The sequence below is a fragment of the Vipera berus genome, assembly GCF_964194415.1.
Source record: "Vipera berus genome assembly, chromosome: 9".
Classification (NCBI taxonomy): domain Eukaryota; kingdom Metazoa; phylum Chordata; class Lepidosauria; order Squamata; family Viperidae; genus Vipera; species Vipera berus.
The window spans coordinates 13,012,388-13,030,793 of NC_138212.1; the positions used below are offsets into that span (position 1 = coordinate 13,012,388).

The 18,406-nt window shown below is 44.6% G+C and overlaps 2 long non-coding RNA genes across 2 annotated transcripts; one reads left to right on the plus strand and one right to left on the minus strand.

The window, feature by feature from the left end:
* Positions 1–3,281: 3,281 nt before the first annotated feature.
* Positions 3,282–10,502, minus strand: LOC308671909. The gene is made up of 3 exons (XR_014027304.1): positions 10,464–10,502; positions 10,104–10,171; positions 3,282–3,320 (listed from the first exon to the last, which is right to left on the minus strand). It is a non-coding gene; the product is annotated as an uncharacterized lncRNA (long non-coding RNA).
* On the plus strand, positions 10,028–16,578 carry LOC308671908. Its single transcript, XR_014027303.1, has 3 exons — positions 10,028–10,207; positions 13,677–13,765; positions 16,334–16,578. It is a non-coding gene; the product is annotated as an uncharacterized lncRNA (long non-coding RNA).
* The last annotated feature ends 1,828 nt before the right edge of the window (positions 16,579–18,406 follow it).

Below are 18,406 nucleotides of genomic sequence, written 5' to 3' on the forward strand. Positions count from 1 at the left end.
TAACTCAGTTGTTAAGTGAATCTGGCTTTCCCATTGACCTTGCTCTTCAGAAGGCTGCAAAGGGTGATCACATGACCTTGGGACACAGCAATGGTCATAAATAAGGAGCCTTGGTGGAGCAGTGGGCTAATGCCTCCTTAAGTAACACCAGCTGCCTGCAATTAGTGCAGGTTCGAGTCCCACCAGGCTCAAGGTTGACTCAGCCTTCCATCCTTCCGAGGTAGGTAAAATGAGGACCCAGATTGTTGGGGGCAATTAAGCTGACTTTGTAATAATGCCGCTTGGGGGGTGTATGAAAGCCCTAATAAGCAGGCATATACATAGAATGAAGGCTACTGCTAAGCACATTGGTTTGTGCTTAAATTGTAAGCCGCCCTGAGTCTTCGGAGAAGGGCGGGATATAAATGGGATTAAAATAAATAAATAAATAAATAAATACGAACCAGTTGCCAAGCATCTGAGTTTGGAACACGTGATCATGGGGATGCTGCAAAGGTCGTAACTGAAAAACCGTCATAAGTCACATTTCTCAGTGCTGTTGTAACTTTGAACAGTCACTAAATAAACTGTTGTAAGTTGAGGACTACCTGTATATGAACCTAGGCAAGTTTATGTGCTCTTCCTTCATTAATCCAGGCATACCATTGCAGGGTTTAATTTTCTCTGGATAAGAGAAGGCTGAGAATTCTAGTGTCTTTGTAATATTGCTAAATAAATCAAATCCATCAGCAGAATCTCCTGCCAGCTGTATCTCTCTCTCTCTTTTTTTAGCAATGTTTTATTGATTTTTTACAATAACAGCCCTTAGTGCCTAGTGTACAGCGTGTTGTCTTGGTTCATATATTTTGGAAAAAAAGCAATCAATAGTAGTTAGTTAATAGTAATAATTTTTGCCATTCCACAATCAGTATATTAATTGTGTATTTCTTTGACCTTCCCTTCTCCCAATAGTATTCTCCTTCAACCTTAAACAAATTCATTCTTAATATTTTCAATGCATAAATGGTTAAATATAAACTTTTTTTTTTCATGTTTGTACAAATAACGTCCCTGTATGACATTTTTTCTTATCAACTTACGTTATTTTTATAAAAATAATCTTATTAGTTCACCATATATCCTATTCTCATAGTTGTTATTTAAGCTTAATTTCCCCTTAATATTCAAACAATTCTTATCAGTCATAATTTGTTCAGTACTAATCATCTAAATATCCAGATTTTCCATTTAGATACACCATCCCAATGTTTTCATATTTCATATCTTATAAAAAATACTATACTGCTTATCTATCTTATGACATCTACCTATAACATCTCCGATCAGTTTACATTTCACCTATATTTCCAAAGGTTAATTTGTTAAATCTCTTGTCTTGCACCACCCCAGCTTCCGGCAACTTCTAGGTGTCAAAACTTGAAGGGCACCTGGGTGTTTATATTCAACTTCCGTGGGTGTCACATTCCACAGTCAGAAAAGGGGGAATTCCAGACTTTTAAAGAAAGTAGCCTGAAGCATTCAAGAACAAAGAAAGTTCTTTCCTGAAGACTTTGCTAGCCCTTAGTTCCCAGGCAACATCAGAGGAGAGGCCCACTTAGGTTAGACAAGGCATCCAGGAAGGGCCAACTGGGATGAGGACAGGTGGGAAATGCTGCGGGGATGTGTTTTGTTTTAATTTTCTGGGTTGTTTTATGGAGTTTGAAAAGTTAAAGAATATAGGTAATCCTTGATTTATGACCTTTACTGAGACTGGCAATTACCATTGTAAGACACCGATGATCATAAAGCGGGAATATCATATAAATCAGATGATTTTACGACATTCTTCATGGCAGTCATTAAGTGAACACTGTGGTCATAATGTCAAGTCCACAATTATTAAGCAAACCTTGTCCTCATTAAGCAAACCCATTGTTTGCTCTGGGCTGGTTTGGGGCCAGAAACCAGGAGTAAACACCAGTTTCTGGCAAAAATCATCATAAATCCAATCACATGACCACAGGACACAGCAAACAGCCACAAATGTGGGTTGGTTGCAGAGTAGCCACAATCCCACGAGTATGGGAGGGGGATCATTGGAAGTATGAAAGCTTTTGGGAATCCATGGTAACTTTGAATGGTTGCTGAGCAATTGGTCGTAAGTGGAGGACTAGCTGTAGAGACTTAACTATTGTGATCATCAGCTGCAGCTTCATATTCAATCTAACGCTTTACTGTTACCATACTGTAGTACTGCGCTGTACTCTGATAGATTATGTGTAAAATAGACTTGCAAGATGGCAAGTCCCATGCAGTTGGGCAAGACCAAGGCAGCCAGGATGACAGAAAATCTCAGGCCTCTTTAATATCTGGGGTAAATACAGAATCTTGAGAACTAAGAGGAATTTCCAACCCTCATTTATATTGAGTTAATTAGGACATTGCTTGATTGGAAAGGCTTTTTCTGGATTTCTGGCCACCTGGGCCAAGTTGCCTTTTATGAGATAAGCTGCCAAAAAACTGTCCTGCTAGCTCTTGATTGTTTATGTCAGCTCTCCCATTCCTTTCCCAGTCACACTGGCTGGTCAGCTGCAGTAATTCCCATCCAGGCGTCCCATATCTTCAATTGTGTGGGGTTTGTTTCTGTAGTGAATGCTAGTCAGGCATGGCTTTGGTTTGGGAATTGGCTTCAGCTGTCCACAGTGGCTTCGGGTATCCAATGTGGCTTTAGAATCAGGGATGTAGAACTTTTCTTAGACCACACTGGTTGTAGAGTAGCCTAACGGGGTCTGCACACAAACAACAAATTTTGTACAGTAGGGAGTATTATAGATACCTATTTTATAGCGCCAGTTTGGTCTAGGTTTGGTTAAGGCTCTAGGCTAGAAAGTAAGAGTTCTAGTCTTGCCTTAGGCCTGAAAGCCAGGTGGATAACTTTGGGCCAGTCTCTCTCTCTCTCTCTCTCTCTCTCTCTCTCTCTCTCTCTCTCTCTCTCTCTCTCTCTCTCTCTCTCTCTCTCTCTCTCTCTCTCTCTCTCTCTCTCTCTCTCTCTCTTCTCCCTCCCTCCCTCCCTCCCTCCCTCCCTCTCTCTCTCTCTCTCTCTCTCTCTCTCTCTCCCCAATCTACCTCACAGGGTTGTTGTTGTCAGGTGCAAGAAGTCCGAAACCAGGAGAGAGTTCAACAGTATTACAAGTTTATTTCATGCTCTCTATACACAAGAGTCTGAGCCACTGATGGTCAAGGTGAATTGGCACCAGATAAGAGTCAATGGACTTCAAGGAATGCTGGACTTGGGTCTCTTACCAGGGTTTAACTGGGACTCACTGTCAGTTTAGCTTTCCCTGTAGTTGTGCGGAAAATAGAAGGAGGGAGGTGTGTTAGGTATGGTCGCTGCTTTGAGTTATTTATAAAAACCAGGGCTTTTTTTCTCATAGAACGCTCAGAACGAAGTTCCGGCACCTTTTTTGGATGGAACCTTGTAGGGTAGGCAAGGTGGGTTGTATGACATGTGTAAGTTCCGGCACCTTTTTCTTTTACAAAAAAAGCACTGATAAAAACAATAAAGATGGATATAGATAAATAGATAAATAAAATAAATAAACAAAAAAACAGCTTTCATCAGTTCCTGACTGTAGGAGAAAGCAGGCAGAGCTGGAGGCGAAGTTAAACAAGTCATCAGCCTAGAGTCGTTACGTTCCCACAAACGATCCAAGTCCAACCCCTCCTGAATTCCATTGACCCTTACCTGGTGCCAATGGCGGGATTCAAATACCTGAACAACCGATTCTCTTATTGGATGCAGGCTTGGGCCTCTGAGGCCTAGAACAGATTTCTGGAAGTGGCATCCATGCACTTCCGGCAGGCCGTTCTAGCCCTGGGAGGCCTCTTCCAGGCCTCCCAGGCCTAGAACGGACATCCAGAAGTGGCATCCATGCACTTCCAGTTGGTGTTCTAAGCTTGGGAGGCCTCCTCCAGACCTCCGAGGTCTAGACTGGACTTCCAGAAGCACTGTGCATTAAGCCGGTTCTCCGAATTCAGCAAAATTTATCTAGTAGTTCTGCCGAAACCGGCTGAATCCCACCACTGCCTGGTGCCAATTTAGTACTGAACTTTAGTTGAGTAGATTCTTATCCATAGGCTTAAGCAATAAATCTTCTGAACTGCCACTTAGTATCCTCCTGATTCTTTTCCTCCTGACCCTGACTAAGAAGAGATGTTTTTGACAATTCTTCAGGTTGGGGCCCAAATACTTTGTCATGAAGACGCAATCATGCAACATGCAAAAGGAATGGGGCGTGTCTTCTGATTGGTCCAGGAAGCAGAGGGGGACCCAAGAGTAGCTTTTTGCATTCATGCAAGGGCAAGGTAAGAGAGTATTTAAATTCCGGTTTCAATATTAGGTTAAATGGAGAGCTTTGATTTCCGACAACGGGCCGTAGTTTTGTGGTAGAAGTTTGGGATTGGGATACAGCCTCTTCCCTCATGACGTCTTGCAATCTTGAAATACAAGGCCTATTTAGCTCTGGTAGGAATGACTGAAGGTACCACCAACCGACTTAATGAGCTACTGTCAGTTTCTCTGCAACAGATTTTGCACAACACATCATTGGAACAACCCTTCCCACGGACCCTTATTTGTAAAAAAGCTGAAAGGTGTCAACTTTTCCCCAAAGTTCAGGGGGCTGGGGTGAACATTAAAATGCACTCCATTTAAATGGAACTGTAATTAAAGACAGTTAATATGTATTAGTGTATTAACTGTATTAATTACCTAGAGTTAATATGATTGCTACCTGGATATTTAATCATTTCATCTTCTCTCTGTCACGTTTAAAGATTTTAATTTGATGACACTTTTTGAAGAAGCTCCAAAGAACCCCGCTCAGGGCTTCGCGAGCAACGTAGGCTACTGGCTGTGTGTGCCCCCGGCCTGTTCCCCCAATGTGGCCAAAGATCAATCCTAGAAAGGGCCATTTGCCCCTAGCTTGGTGTGGACGTTCAGACACGGCTTCACAGCCAGCGGCAGCTCCCGGCCTAATTCCAAGCAGTGCAGACTTCTGGCAGAACAAAACAAAACAAAAAAATCTATCCATTTACTGGTAACCTTTTGGGTGGCAAAGAATCACTTGATATAGATGGAATGAAAAAAATATCCATCCACCCCTCACCTCCACCCCACACCGTCCGAATTTGGGCTCAGGGTTCACTCGTCTGCATCACATAAAATGTTGTAAAATTGGACATGACTCAACTACCGCCTTGCTGAGTGACCAAATTTCCACTCCCAACTGTGGCTGTAAGCCAAGGACGACCTCCCTATGTACAGTTGTGCCCTGCAGGAATAGGCAAAACGCATGCCTATTCAGAGAGCCAAATCTGGACAGCACAAAAAAGGGGGAATGGGAAAACCTTCTGCAAGAGAATTGCTCAAAAGGAAGCACACGGACAGCTGAACAGAAGCTGCAGAAGCCACCCCTCTCTTTCTTTCTCCCTCCCTCCCTCCCTCCTCCCCTCCTCCTCCCCATTACCCCTCTCATCCCCTCCCCTTCTCCCTCCCCGTTCCTCTCCCTTTCTCCTGCCCTCCCCCACACCCTCACACCCTCCCTCCCCGTCTCTCCCCTCTTCTTCTCCGTCCCTCCCTCTCTCTCCCCCTCCCTTTTTCCCCTCTCCCTCTCTCTCCCTCACCCTTCACCACTCTCCCGCCCCTTCTCCCTCCTACTCTATCTCTCCCCCTCCCCTCCCTCTCTCCTGCCCTCTCTCCCCCTCCCTCCCCTCTTCCTTTCCTTCCCCCCTCTCCCTCCCCTTTTCTCTCCCTCTCTCCCCCTCCCCTTCTCCTTCCCCCTCTCCCTCTCCCCCTCCTTCCCTCTTTCTCAGATTCCCCTGATTTCTCATTTGACTTTTCCTTCCACTTCTGTGGGCAGGAGAGATAGTTGAACATCTATCAGACCAGCTGCCTCTTGCTACACACACACACACACACACACACACACAATGCACCCTGTCTTTTCCACCACATGAACCAGGACAGAGAATGGAGAAACAGTCAGCAGTGGGGCTGAGAAGATTGGTTGAAGAAGAATGGGCGCGCTTTTTTTAATCTTAAAAAGTTCCATACAGGTAAGATTGCAGATGAGGTGCAAGTTGAAGAGGCATAGATTTTTTTTAAAAAAAATGAGGTAGAACTACTTTAAATGAAAAGATGCTTCCAAGTGGGACTTGTTTTGTGCTCTCACCCTGCCTTACCTGCAGAAATGGGTAGAGTTTCCCTGCCTTTTACTTCTATTTTGCTTAACATGGAAATTGTCTTGAGGGTGGGGGGGGGAGATGCTGCATATCAGGTGGCTTTTGTAAAAAATCTGTATTGTTGAGAACCTCCTCCTTGGAAGCAGATTTTCTGAGCCTTTCCTGCTACGAGCTCCCAAATTAATTTAATTTACTCCCAAATAAAAGGTTCTGGGCCAGCAGCAGCTTGGCGGAAGCGAACTCCATCTCAGTCCTGCCCTTAAGATTAAAGCACAGTTGAAAAATGCAAAACTGGCCCAGTGCGAGCGAGCGCACTCTTCCCTTTTTCTCCTCCTCCCCCCCCCCCGTCCAATCAGGCGTGGTGAGCCTTCTCGGTTTTTGCTCTAACTTAATCAAACGGAGCAGCGGTTGCGAAGTGCAGAATGGCGGGAGGGCAGGTTGGCGAGAAGAAAAAGTCTGTGCTTCAGAGCCGAAATCAGGCACTTGGCCATTTAAGACCAGGGAGGGGGGGGGGCAGAAGGCCATTAAGGCTGAGGTCTAAAATGATCTAGCTGTGCCATCACTGCAGCTGCTGACGTGACTCTACAATCATTCCCGTCCTCTTCTCCTCCCTAGAGGAGGTGACTTGACCGCAGCCTGGCAGTTCCTTTCCAGCAAGGACGCAGGAGTGGGGGAAGAAGGCTCAGCTCATGATACATATCATTAAAATAAACAGGTTTTTTTCCCTAGCCTGGCAGAGGGAGGGAGGGAGGGAGGGAGAGAGGGAGAGAGAGAGAGAGAGAGAGAGAGAGAGAGAGAGAGAGAGAGAGAGAGAGAGGGAGAGAGAGAGAGAGATTTTCCTGTGTTTTTTTCTTTATTTTCCCTACCAATTCTCATTCCTTCTGGGCTGAGACTTTCGGAGTGGTGTTCTCATACTTCTTTGGTGGCCAACAGGCTGCGGTGTTCTGCCCATTGTACAGTACCATCATCTCTTTGCAACTTCCTTGCCACTCAGGTTCCCATTACAGGTAGTCCTTGACTTACGACCGCAGTTGGGACCAGAACGTCCGTCAGTAATGGTGAAAAAAGTAACATTTAGGCAAGAAAAATCAAATGCACAGATATAGTATAGGTGGTACCTTGCTCAATAGTAGCAACTGTGAGAGGGATCTTGGAGTCCTAGTGGACAACCACTTAAATAGGAGCCAGCGGTGTGCTGCAGCTGCCAAAAAAGCCAACACAGTGCTAGGCTGCATTAACAGAGGGATAGAATCAAGATCACGTGCAGTGTTAATGCCACTTTACAATGCCTTGGTAAGGCCACACATGGAAAACTGCGTCCAATTTTGGTCACCACAATGTAAAAAAGATGTTGAGGCTCTAGAACTGTGGTGGCAAACCTATGGCATGTGTGCCACAGGTGGCATGCAGAGCCTTCTCTGTGGGCACACGTGCCGTCGCCCCAATCCTAGGCTTTCAGCTGGGTTTTATAACACGTTTTCATTCTAGGCCTCTGCCGCCGTGTGCAAAAAAAAGTTTCAATCAATAAATTTAAACTTCTCGCGGGAAATTTCCCCCCCCGCAAAGTTGGAATTGATTGAACTTTTTAGTCCCACCCAGTCTGCAGTTACCACTGCAGCCACGCCCACCCTATGGGCCACACCCACCCAATGGGCCATGCCCACCCGGCACCTGATGATACATAAGTGGGTTTTGGGTTGCATTTTGGGCACTCAGTCTCTAAAAGGTTCGCCATCACTGCTCTAGAAAGAGTACAGAGAAGAGAAACAAAGATCATCAGGGAATTGGAGGCTAAAACATATAAAGAACAGTTGCTGGAATTGGGTAAGTCTAGTTTAATGAATAGAAGGACGAGGCGGGACATGATAGCAGTCTTCCAATATTTGAGGTTGCCACAAAGAAGAGGGAGTCAAGCTATTCTCCAAAGCGCCCAAAGGCAGGACAAGAAGCAACGGATGGAAACTAATCAAAGAGAGAAGCAACCCAGAACTAAGGAAAAATTTCCTGACAGGTAGAACAATTAATCAGTGGGACAACCTGCCACCATAAATTTTGAATGCTCCAATACTGGAAGTTTTTAAGAAGAGACTGGTATAGGGTTTCCTGCCTGAGCCGGGGGTTGGACTAGATGACCTCCAAGGTTCCTTCCAACTTTAGTAGTATAGTAGTAGTAGTAGTAGTAGTAGTAGTAAGTGATGCAGTCATTGAATCATTTTAAGAACTTATTTGCCACAGTCATTAAATGAATCACACAGTCATAATTCATTCAGCTGGCTGGGGAATTCTGGGAGTTGAAGTCTACAAGTCTTACAGTTGACAAGGTTGGACAGCCGTGGATCTCAGGCCAGTCTACAACTCTGAGTTCCCCACTTCTAATTTAATGCTTTAATCAGTACACCGTTCTAAGCAGAATGTCAGAATCTTACTATCAGTTAATCCAGCTTTCCCCTTTGACTTTGTCAGAAGTCCCCCGGAAAAGGTCATAAATGGCAATCCCGCCACCCTGGGATTATGACATCGCAACTGTCAGAAATTCACGCTGGTTGCCAAGTACCCGTATTCTAATCATGTGGTTGTAAGAATGCTGCGATGGTCATAAGTGGAAGGACCGTTCTTAAGTCACTTTTCCCAGTGCTGTTGCAACTGAAAATGAATGGTTATAAGTTGAGGACTACCTGAACTCAGCCCTACATTTGAGAGGAGAAATAGCTACAGGTAATCCTTAAGTCACAGTTTCCATTGCTAAGCAAGACAATTGAGTTTTTCCCCATTTTATGACCTTTCTTGCCACCGTTGCTGAGTGGGTGAATTGATAGTAACATGGCTGTTAAGTGAATCTGGCTTCTCCATTGACTCTGCTTGTCAGAAGGTCGCAAATGGGGATCACATGATCCCGGGAACACTGTAACCATCATAAAACATGCCAGTTGCCAAGCATCTGAATTCTGATCACATGACCCATGAGGATGCTGCAATGGTCGTAAGTGTGAAAAATGGTCGTAAGTCACTTTTTTCAGTGACATTGCAACTTTTCTGAACGGTCATTAAATGAACAGTTGTGAAGGAATACCTGTACATAAAAAACCCAGGGTGGCAGGGAACTTGGTGAAGTGTCCAAGGACATAGTGTTGCCTCTGGAGCAGGGGTCTTCAAACGTGGCCCTTTTATGACTTGTGGACTTCAACTCCCAGAATTCCTCAGCCAGGCACGCTGGGAGTTGAAGTCCACAAGTCATAAAAGAGCCAAGGTTGCCTACCCCTGGTCTAGCGGAAGCTACTCGTGCTTTTGTAGGGCAAAGGAAAATGTGCTTTTACATAAAAGGGCCACGTTTGAAGACCCCTGCTCCGGAGGGTCCACGGAGATGCCAGATTTACCAGCATGTGGTATAAAAGGGCTGGTAAATGTTTAATGGCGAAAAGTCTCACTTTGGCAATGTGGTAAGGAGTGATTTCTGAGGCTACGTGGAAAGAGGCTTTCTCCAGGGTCAGTGGGTTACAGGTTCTCCATGCCTGCTGTGCAAAATATTAGATGTCTCTTGTGATCTTAAAGCACGAGAATTACCTTCTGCAGCTGCTGGGCTGGTGGATGCTTTTGTCGTTGGTATGCATAGAAGTGTATGAAAAGAACAGGAGCCTTTTAAGAATTTTTACAATGCCAGTCAATTGTAGAATGACGCATTCTTGTTATATAAACAATCACACACACACACACACAACACACAGCAGTGGGATTTGCAAGCTGATCTTTGGTCACCATCTTGAGCAGCCCTTGAAAGACCATTTTGTCCAGGATTTTAAATGACTGAACTGTCTCACCCGGCCCTAAGACTGCCTGTGTTCCAACAGACTTTATGCAAATAAAAACTTGTGCAAAGTGTTTACCAACAAGAGGAGGAGGAGAAGGATGACGACAATAGGCATCAATCTACATTTCAAATTGCTTTGATGCTCTGGATAAAAAGGCAGGGAAAGGAAAACAGCAAGCTGTGAGTGAATCCTACCAATTTTCAAAACAATATTCATTGCCTTTCTGGTTAAATTTATTCTCCTTTTCAGAATAAGCAACTTAATGTCATCGTGACTTTAGGTTGTCTTCTTGAAGATGCCACTAATCTGTTTGTCTCCCACTCACCAACCCATCCTCAAGAGAAAAACATTGAAATCCCATCAATTGTGATTTCATGGGGTGGTGTTTTTCTCCCCAGCCATTGTCTTGTTCCTTCCAGCACAAACCAAAGTCACCTCTTTTCTTCTGCTACTGTTCCAAATCCAAGGTCTTGGTCCTTTGCTCTTCCCGTTCTGGAATGAAATGCAACTTGTTGTTCCCCAGAGTTCTACCTTGCACAGGTGAAGATGCTGAAAGGGCTGCACTGAGCTACACCTTGGCGCAAACCAAATTTCTAGTGTCAGCAAGATAATCATACTTTTCCCATTCTTTTTCCTGAGGGGTGGATATGCATACTAATATTTTATAACACAAAATCAAGGAGACTGGATGGCAAGATAAATAACTGTGGCTATTTCTGCATGGCATGAATCGCAAACTAGCCAGCTACATTCCTAGCTTAGGGTTTTCTATAAGCAAAACTCTTGTGGTTACTTGATAATTTGGTGGCTTGGTTCACACAGCATGCTAAATCTGGTTACAGAGTTAATCTGTCTTCTGGGTTTGTTCAATACGTTAAACACACTAAGTCATATTTATACACACCGCATATACAACCTCTGAACAAGACTAAAATTAAGGAAGGTTATTCTTTTGGGTGAATGCAGCTGTTAGATTTGTAACTGGCCTATACAAAAATGATAGATGAACGCAATCATGTGACATGCAAACTCAGAAAAAATGAGCTGATTCAATAAACCACGGTTCAATTAAACATGGCTGTGTTGGGTTGTATATAGATTGTACATGATCCGGCCAGTTTTTTTAATTATGGTTTGGAACAAAGCATCATTGACTGCATGCCCATGGAATTCTAAACCCAAACCCAGAATTTATAACCTCCATGGTTAGCTTTACAAAGTATGTTCAAATACCGCCATACCAAATGTGAAAAGGCTGAGTACAGGTAGTCCTTGATTTATATCCACAAGTGGGACTGGAACTTCCATTGCTAAGTGAAATGGCTGTTTAAAGAGTCGCATCTGATTTTAGGACCCTTTTTGCTTTTGTTGTTAAGCGAATCACCCTGGCTGTTAAGGGAATCTGGCTTCCCTCGTTCACTTTGTTTGTCAAAAGGCAACTGAGAAGGTTGAGAATGGAGATCATGTGACCCTGGGACACTGCAACCATCATACATGCATGCTGGTTGCCAGGTGCCCAAATTTTGATCATGTGACTGTGGGAAGGCTGCAGTGGTTGTGTGTGAGGACTGGTTTTAAGGCACTTTTTTCAGTGCTTTCATAACTTTGAATGGCCACTAAATGAATGGTTGTATGTTGAGGACTACCTATACAAGGCATGAAGTCTACCTCTGATTAAACCTCAAGAGTTTCACAGACAGATGTCTACAAGGGAATACTCATCCGAGGGGAGCAATTCACACAACCCTCCCGTTTCAAGTGCAGAGTTTCTCAACTTCGGCCACTTTAAGATGCATGCATTTCAACTCCCAGAATCCCACATCCAGCTGGCTAGGGAATTCTGCAGTTGAAGTCCATGCATCTTAAAAGTAACTGAGATTGAGAAACACTGTTCTTGTGGGTAGCCCACAAATCTGATGCCTCCCTTGTTCTCCCTTGGCGCGATAGTGACGAAAAAGCAGGGTTTCGTTGATCAAAAGTACATGAAACAGTGAATTTTTTATAAAAGAGAGCAGGATGGCTGCCTGAGCAGAGCTCTATTCCCCAAGCTGGCTTGGGAAGCTAACACAACCCAGGAGCCCTTTTTAAAAAAGAAAAAAGAAATACTATTCTAGACCAGGAAGAGATATTCTTCATACACCCACTCTTCCCATCCCGTGCCAGTTGTTTTTCTCCTGTGGGGAACGTTTGGGATACCATCTGGGGCCTGGCAGAATTATGGGAGGAAGGCAAACCGAGGAACAGGACACGGCTAAAGTTGATTTTATTTCTATTTCCTTTAAAACAGAATTAAAATCAAACGTAATCTGTAAAAAGCCTCTCCTCTCCCATAATCTGTTTAAGAATTCCCTCTTTGGTTGCACTGGGAATTATTCTTGTGAGAATGAGATTTGGAGATCCTGGAAGGTCCCATGTCAAACATCTTCATTCTAAATCTAAGCCATCATGTAGTTGTTTAGTTCTGGTTTGCCAGAGTGCCCAAACCTAGTCTCACCCTGCTTAACAAACCATGATTAAATCAAGTCCTGGCTTAGCTTTTGGTAAACATATCGGTCTTCGTCTCCGACAAGCTGCAGGTGACAGAGTGAGAACAGCTGTTGGAAAAAAATTTCATGTTACTGGGCTGTAATGATAAAGCAGTGTCCAGAGGCAGCACACATTCATATCAGTAAGCCATTTTTTTTCAGATGGACTATGAACCGGTCATCCAGTCTATGCTGGAATTAAAAAAAAAATATCTCAGAATCTCTGGAAACATCCATTCACAGGACCCCATTTGAGTTGAGGCTAAGCATAGCTTCAACTGGATTTGCATTGTATTATTATTATAATAAAACTTTTATTCATAAAACATGAAACTCAGTCAACAGAACACTCAAATTGACTGGCACTAATGGTTGACATGGGTTGCTGCCAGCATCCTAGGTATCAACCAGGTATCTCCTTAAAATGTAAGATGTTCCGAGTAGTGCAGTTTTTTGTAGCTTTGCTGGAGTTATTGCAGGAAGCTGCAATTTCTTGATGTGTTTTGCAAAGTTTTTGGACATAGTTCCTAGTGCCCTGATGACAATGGGTATCACTGTTACGAATTTCATCCATAATCGTGCAGTTTCGATGGCCAGGTCGTGGTATTTCATAATTTTTTCCAGTTCTTTTTCTTCGACTCTGGCATCTCCTAGTACAGCGATATCAATCAACTGTTATTATCATTATTATTGTTGTTGTTGTTATTATTTTGCCCTGGCTGGCTGGATTTGCCTGCTCATCCACAAGCCAGGATTCGCAAGCCACAATAGCTACCTTCTTCACACAACTTGTGAAGGGAACAGCTCGCTTTGTGTTTAGTAGGCCCTGTAAAGCTCCTTTTTATCTCCCTTGTATTTTGATGTGCGAAGCGCAATCAATAATCTTCGGGCACAGTTCTTCCGCTTGAACAGTGTTTGTCTCTGCTCCAGCCGCTCCCTCCCTTAACAGATCCGGTTCGCATTTGGGGTGAGCCAGTTGCTTTGTGTCTGTCTTTCAATCCAGATGCTCCAGTGCAAAGACCCACTGCAGAAGATAATCAAAGCGCCTTCAGCTCCTGCCCTTTCCGAGCTGCTTCCCAGCGTTGTTTTTCTTTGACACCTTTATCGCTCCTGTGTTTTGCAGTGTGCCGGCTCGGCTGGGGTGCAGCTCCGCTCGTCAGATCTTGGCTGGTGGCAGAGAGCCACCTAATTATAATCATTATCCAGTGGCAGGTAATAACGGGCATCTTTCCCGGGCTAATTTGGAGATGGGAAGGGAATGAGAGAAAGGCCCTTCTAAAGAAAAAGGAAAAAAAACCAGGAAGAAAGAATGCAGAAAGGGGAGGGGTGTGCATCTAGCCCTCCCCAAGACTGGAATTTTTCACCTTTGGCATTATATTTCCTCTCTTTCAGGAAAGTTATAAAGAAAGTACATTTCTGTTTCATAATCATCTTGAAATGTAAGGTCTGGGTTAGGTTCCCTTTATCCCTTGACAGTACAGGTAATCCTCGACTTACAACAGTTTGTTTAGTGAGCGTCCAAAGTTACAACGGCACTGAAAAATGCGACCTATGACCGTTTTTCAGAGTTAGGACCTTTGCAGCACTCCCATGATTATGTGATCAAAATTCAGATGTGTGGCAACTGGTTCATATTTATGACGGTTGCAGTATCCTAGGGTCATGGGATCAACTTTTGTGAACTTCTGAAAAGTAAAGTCAGTGTGAAAGCCGGATTCACTTAATAACCAGGCTACTAACTTATCAACTGCAGTGATTCACTTAAGAACTGTGGCAAAAAAGGTCATCAAATGGGGCAAAATTCACTTAACGAATGTGTCACTTAACAAAATAAATTTTGCTTTATATTGTGGTTGTGAGTTGAGGACTACCTGTGTATTGGATTTAACACAATGTCTCTCCCTGAGATTTAACTTACAGATCCTGCCAAGCCTTGTTTAGTTTGTTGGCTAAGCCACAGCTAGCTGAGTTCCTTGCCACATTAAGACATACCGCAATAGTTGGGTTCATACAACATGGCAACCTGTATGTGGTGTGTTTAGTTTTACTTTTTTTTAAATCCCATTTATATCCCGCCCTTCTCTGAAGACTCAGGGCGGCTTACAATCTAAAGCACAAATCAATGTGCTTAGCAATAGCCTTCATTCTATGTATATACCTGCTTATTAGGGCTTTCGCCCCCCCCCGCAAACGGCATTATTAATGTGTTTATGCAGTTCTCCTCTTTCTAAAACAGTGTTTCTCAACCTTGGCAATTCTAGAACATGGCTTTTCAACCAGTGGTATGGGTACCACCTGTGGTACATTGGCACCTGGCAGGTGGTACACAACCATCCTAGAAAAGTGATAGCAGGGGAGGGGAATGAGCTGAACCGATGGCAGCACCGCACAAGCCTGAGCGAGAGATGGCTGGAGCTGCAGGCCTGTCAGGACTCAGCGGAAGCACTAGGATCAGCACTTCTTCGGAGCTGTCAGGGCTCAGCGGAAGTGCCTGGATCAGCGCCAGGCTCCAGCTGGAGCTCGGCACTGATCCTGGCGCTTCTGCTGAGGCCAGAAGAATCGCCGATCAGCTGGAATGTTGCAGCATCTGCAGGGTCTTGTGATTTACATTCAGATGCTTGGCAACTGATCCATATTTATGATGGTCACAGTGTCCCAGGGTCATGTGAAGTGACCAAAACTTGCTGCAACCACCCAGCAGATGGGAAGAATAAAAACCAAACACACCCCACCCCACCCCTGCTGCCCATCCTCAACAGAAATGCTCACCACAATGAAAACCTCAGACAGGAGGAAGAGCACCGCCGGGCGGGCAGGCAGGCGTCTTGCTCGGCTGTGGCTTGGGGGGCACTTTTTTCAGTGCCACTGTAACTTCGAACAGCCACTAAGCGAACTGTTGTAAGTCGAGGACTACCTGTACTTCATCACTTTTTTCTTTCTTTCTTTCTTTTTTTGGTCATCAGGTTTTTGACACCTTGCTCGGCGACTGGTGGTACTCGGATGTTGCCATATCCTAAAAGTGGCACAATCGGTGAAAAGGTTGAAAAGCCCTGTTCTAGAATGCTAAGCATGCTAGCTGGGGAATTCTGTGAGTTGTAGTCCACATATCTTAAAGTTGCCAAGATTGAGTTCTAAAACTTTATCCCCAGCCTCCACCTGAGCAGTTTTGCCTCTTGAACCAGGCAGTTTACACAAAATGTCTGATTAAAGCTTGTTTCTCCAACAACTGGAAATTCTTACATTTCTCTTCCTAGATGCCTGGAAGGGCCACATTAGGGAAGACAGAAGTGTGTGGTAGAGTTCACAAATCATATCAAGCCAAGATTCTTTAATATTGCTTATTTTTTTACATTTATCCTTTTGTTGGTTTTAAAACTAGGGCAGGGGTAGGCAACCTCGGCTCTTTTATGACTCGTGGACTTCAACTCCCAGAATTCTACCCCTGAACTAGGGTCAAAAACAAAGTGGGGAAAAAACCAAATGCAAAAATAATAAAAACAAAAAACAAAATACTATTGGCTGAGTTTGCGCAAGACGCTAAGCCCAAATTTATGGTTTGTAGCTCACAATGGCTGAATTCACAAAGGTTGCTAAGCCCAAACCAAATATCTGGACTTAGCACGGTATGGAATCAGCCTGAACGTTTGTCTCTCCAAGGATAGCTGGCAAAGAGCTATCAAGGTGACAAACATTTTTTTAAAAAAAAAACCCAAACAGACAAGTATTTGATTGCAACTTTGTGGTAGCATCTTGACTTTTTTTTTTAACCATGCTCTGCAGACACCCTGAGAACTAGAGGTCCCCCAGATTGACTAGCCTGCACACAAAACAAGTTTCAAATCAAAGAACAGGGGACTGCCATCTCTAGCAGAAGAGAAATAAAGAGTTGGGCCAAGGAAGGAGGCTGCCATAATTATCAACATCCCATAATTTCCCTGCTGGGCATAGAGAGCATTCCATCTCCTTTATCCAGATGGCTCGCTCATTTGCACAGCCTTTCTTTTTTGCTTCATGGACTGTCCTGTAAGTACTTTACTAATAATAATAATGATAATAATAATAATAATAATAATAATAATAATAATAATAATAATAATGATGATAATAATAATAATAATAATAATAAAAAATTCTGCATTGTGTTCTCTGGTTGGGGTTATGTTGCTCCAAAATCTGTCTTTCGGTTTCATAAAGTTTGTTCTTTGGTGCGAATCTTGTTTGTTATTTTCTAGATGCTTGAGAAAATCGTCCCATTTTTGTCTCGGGGTTTTTTTTTGTTTTTTGTGTGGGCTAGCCTGTTGAAGAGCTCATCTGTTGTAGTTGTGGTAGTATTGTTGTAAGCACCGGGCTAGAAAGCAGGAGACCGGGAGTTCTAGTCCCAGCTAAGGCACAAAGGACAGCTGAGTGACCTTGGGCCAGTCACACCCTCTGGGCCCTAGGAAGAAGAAAGCAAGGGCAAACCGCTTCTGAAAATGTTGCCTAGAAAATTAGACCGCCTTGAAGGCCCAACAAACAAACAAAGAAACATCTGTTGAAGGCACCAGAGGCTGCTGCTGTTTTCTGTGACGGTCTTCCCATGGTGCTGCGGCCTCCTTGGCTCCATTGCTTTCCCCATCTGAAAAGCCTGAGGGCTCTGTGTGTGTGTGTGTGTGTGTGTGTGTCTGTCTGTCTGTCTGTCTGTCTGTCTGTGTTCTGAGATGTATGTGTCCTGAGGTGTGTGTGTGTGTGTGTGCTTAGGCCCTTCTGAAGCTCTCCTGTTCACTTCAATGGAAGTGGGGGAAGCCAGGGAAGAAATTGTACAAAGATGAAAAGCAGCACACACATAGACACGTTCCCAGCCATCTTGCCAGGGTGCTTTGGGGTCTCAAACCAACGGTCATGAGCACAGGACTCTGCATTTGCAATGAATTGCCAAAGGAAAAAAAAAAAGGGGGGGGAAGCAAACCCACAGCTGTTTATTTTTGAGCCCCAAAGCGCTGCACGCTGCACATTCTGCTGGTAGGGAAGCTTGCTTGTTATTTTTATGTTCCAGCTGCCATGGCTATGAGACGTCTCTCTCGCTGTTCCCTTGCTTGCGGCCAAGGCTGGCCTTAGAACAAATAAATAGCACCCTGGGTGAGCAGCCCTCCTTCGCCCCCCCCCCTCTGTCGGCGCTGTGGTGTTGCCAACTTGCGTGACTGGTGCAGAATGGCAAACTCAATCAAAGGAAAGCTGTGCCGTGCCGGCTCCAATCTAGAAGAAACGAGACCCCGATTGGCGATTGAGAGCGGAACATCCTTGGCGTCTCCCGATGGTTTGAGTGGATCGTTGGCAGGAAATTTTGGAACATCAGGCCGGCTTGTGGCCTGAACGGTGCTGGTTGCTCACCCGGGCATGCAGATAAGCAGCAGAGGCGTTGGGGCGAGGGCTTCCTGGAAGGCACAGTCGTCCAAAGAGGCAAATGGGATTGCTTCCTCTCCGCTCTCCTCAGGCATGCTCCTCCAGGGCATGGTTTTTCTCCCCTCCTGGCTTTGGTGGGGAAGCAAAAGGGGACCGGCATTGCTTTCAGAGGTACCAGGAGCTGGTGAGCAAAGGTTGGCTATGTCTCCATGGAGACAAGACAGCAAGCCAGACACTGCGTGTGTAGATCTAAGGTTAAAGCTGATTAGCAAATGTCAGTGGGATCGTGTCAGCAGTGTTTCTAGGACTGCCCTCCATCCTCCTTGGCACGGGTCCCTGTCAGAAAGGAAAACTCAGCAGGCTAGAGCCAGCTGAAAGGAAAAAAAACTGGAGGCGGGCGGGCGGGGTGGGTGGGGGGGCGGGTGGAGGAAGGAAAAGAGAATCTGTGAAAACGGCTGCTTTCTCCTTGCAAAG